Source organism: Giraffa tippelskirchi, chromosome 5 (assembly GCF_054371585.1).
Source record: "Giraffa tippelskirchi isolate mGirTip1 chromosome 5, T2T-mGirTip1v1.2.pri, whole genome shotgun sequence".
NCBI classification, from domain to species: Eukaryota; Metazoa; Chordata; class Mammalia; order Artiodactyla; family Giraffidae; genus Giraffa; species Giraffa tippelskirchi.
In genome coordinates, this window is record NC_137279.1 from 179,549,354 (window position 1) to 179,552,576 (window position 3,223).

The 3,223-nt window shown below is 45.2% G+C and overlaps 1 pseudogene across 1 annotated transcript; it reads left to right on the forward strand.

The window, feature by feature from the left end:
* The first annotated feature begins 1,289 nt into the window (after positions 1-1,289).
* On the forward strand, positions 1,290-2,227 carry LOC145507432 (general transcription factor IIF subunit 2 pseudogene; annotated as a pseudogene). Its single transcript, XR_014054863.1, has one exon. The product of XR_014054863.1 is annotated as a general transcription factor IIF subunit 2 pseudogene (transcript).
* Positions 2,228-3,223: the final 996 nt, after the last annotated feature.

Genomic DNA, 3,223 nt, shown 5'->3' on the forward strand with positions numbered 1-3,223 from the left:
AACCAGGTCTCCCGTACTGCAGGTGGATTCTTTACCAACTGAGCTATCAGGGCAGCCAGAGGGTAGTGAGAGCAATTTGTTTTTCTTACATTTTTTCATTTTTTATTTTTCAGCCACACCCGGGGCATGCGGCTCAAACTGAAAAATAAAATTCCAGTTCCCCAACCAGTGATCCAACCCACACAAACCTTGCTTTGGAAGCATGGAGTCTTAACCGCTGGAATGCCCCGGTGAGAGCAATTTTAATTCCTAGTGGAAGTGCTTGGTCAGGGACTGGGAATAACACATCCCATAACTCCTCAAAATACCTGCATCTTCCGCCTTTTTAAAGAGGCTGAAGCAAACTGTCTTCTCTTGAATCCACCCTACACTGGAGAATTAAGGAAAATGGGTTCAGTGGAGGAAATAAACCAAGAAGGTCCCCACCCTCAGGATTATGCTTTAGGAGATGTTTAGGGAAAAACCCATAACTGAATCAAGGTGACTGGATTTTCAGTCTGGTTGTTACCTAATCCCATCAAGGACTCCCTACTGGTGGCAATAAATAGGGCCATGCAGAGAGACTCTGCTCTCAGTTCCAGGGAGAGGCAGCATGGAGCCTGAGTGAGTCCCTGCTCAGTAGAGAGCACCCTCCCTGGCCAGTCTTGCTTGGCACAGCTTTCTGCTGCCTCTGGTGAGTCTCAGCCTGGTGGAAGGGCCTTCCCTCCTGGCTTCCTTTTGTAAAATTATGCTCACTCTTTGCTCTCTCTGCCTCCCTCAAAGAAATAAATAAAATTATTAAACACCAACAGCAGTGAAAGCGATAAACTCTACCTTCATCGTGTTTAGAGTCTAGGAGGGGAAGAGATACAGGGTAATATAATGAATATGTAAAAATATAAAGTATCTATGATATTTCATGTGCTCTGGAGAAATATAGAGCAGGGGAGAGGGGCAGCTTGGTAGAGTAGGTGTTTAGGGATGACTGTGTCTTGAAAATTCCTACATTGGTAGATTGAAGCTCCTGTAATTTTAATTGCTGAAGTATTTTGTCTTCAGCTTGTGCCACACAGTTATCAAACTCCCCACTTTTATGGTTTGCCATCTCCCCTTATTATGAATAATTTGACAATTGTACAATTGTTGAAATTAATAGCATAGCATTCTGTAGATTCTAAGACCCTATTTTTGAACACGTCTGAATGTGCATGTATTTCCTGCTTCCTTGCTAGGCTTCTGGATTCCACCAGCTGGTTTTGGGGTCTTGCTTCCCCTGCATTCCTAACTCTGCACCCTCAGCTCAGGTGCCCATGGCTTCCGGAGGCAGCTGACCCAAGCCCCAGAGCATTCCACTCAACTTGGAGGGAATCCAACAGAACCAGCGGATGTGGCTGGTGAAGGTACTGAAGTACCTGTCTCAGCAGTGGTCAGAAGCTTCTGGAAGCGGTGAAGTAGGGAAGCTGAAGACTGCCACAAATCAAGGGAAGTCGGAAATCTCCTTTACTCTGAATAAGGAACTTACAGACATTCGGGGTACAGATGGACAACCGGCCCCGGTCCACGCTCCCAAGGAGCATCAGTTTCTCTTGCAGACAGACAGAGCGCAGGTCCTCACGGTGCTGACTGAGCATGCGCCGGATCAACTTTTCCTGCAAGGAAGCGTGGTCCATCGCGGCAAATGCAGACCTGCTCTGAGTGAAAACTACATGAGGCTGAAGAAGATGCAAATAGAGCGGGCTTCCAAACCTGCCAGGACTGTACAGAAACTGGAGAAGGTGATCACGACCAGTTATAAACCTGTTGCCAATCATCAGTACAATACTGAATATGAGAAGAGAAAGAAAGAAACCGGAAAGAGAGTAAAGGCGGATAAAGACCGAGTGTTAACCTTGCTATTTGCTGCCTTTGAGAAACACCAGTATTATAGCATAAAGGACTTGGTTGGCATCACTATGCAACCTGTGGTGTACCTGAAGGAAATCTTGAATGAAATCGGTGTTCGAAATGTAAAAGGACCCCACAAAAACCCTTGGGAGCTGAAGGCAGAGTACCGGTGTCACCAGATAGCAGCCAAGAGAGAGGGAGACAGCCCTGTGTCACGAAGGCGTCAGTATGAGCTTGAAGATCTTCCAACACAAAAACTGCTGTGAGGCTGTGCTATTAGCGGGTAGGGAGGTTTAATATCTTTTTAAGTATTCACATTTAGATTGTAAAACAGGGAAATAAAATAGGCTGTAAATTGAGAAAATATTGTCTGAGGACTTCTCATCTTTGCTGCATCCGCAAAGAGCTCAGCTCATCTAAGTCTAAAGAGACCTGGCATCAGAAACTGGGCAGGGGTGGGCTGGGGATGGGGCTGGGGTGGAGGTGAGGGTTCTTCTGGGAACGGGGATGGAGGCAAGCAAATTCAATATTCTACAATGACTGAAGAACAAAGTTGTTTCTGAAATGTTTAAGATATGGTCCCTTCGTATGCAGAAACATGAATGAAAAACTAGTAAGGGTAAGAAGGTGAGATCGTTAAAACTGCTAATTGACAGGTAGAGGAGGATGGTGTCGGATGGAGTGGGAACAGGTTGTATTATAGGTCCTTTACTTACTTCAAGGAAGTTGCATGTGGATTGTGTTTTGCTTTTCTTAGTGGTAATTTGGGGTTTTTTTGTTTGTCTGGTTGGTTGGTTTGGGTTTTTTTGTGGGTTTTTTCTTTGGCTAAGCTGGGTCTTTGTTGTGGCCCTCAGGCTCTCTAGATGGGGAATTTAAGTTGCTCATGGCATGTGGCATCTTAGTTCCCCAATCAGGGATCAAACCCACCTCTCCTGCATTGGAAGGCAGATTCTTAACTACTGGCCCACCAGGAAAGTCCCTGGACTGTATCTTAAATTTGGATCCTTAATCATTGCCTGAAGTATCTTTTTGAGAGATTGCACTCTGGCAGCAAGCACTGAAATGAAAACTGACAAGAATAATAGCAACAATGACAATAATAGTGGCTAACACTTATGCTTTTGGTGTAAGCTAGGTGCAGTGCTTAGGATTTGACATTACTAGTTTTTCTCTCTCAGCAGCTCCAAGGGGGAGATGTGAAGTCTCTCTTCCATTCTCCCACCCCATCCTTCAAAGTCTTTGGAGGGAAGTGGGGTTGAGGAAGGGTTTGGGGCTTTTTTTGCTCTTGTTTTAAACAATGTCTGCATGTTGTCAGCCAGTGAAGTTAATGACAGTGGAGAGACGAGGAAGTCAAAGAAGT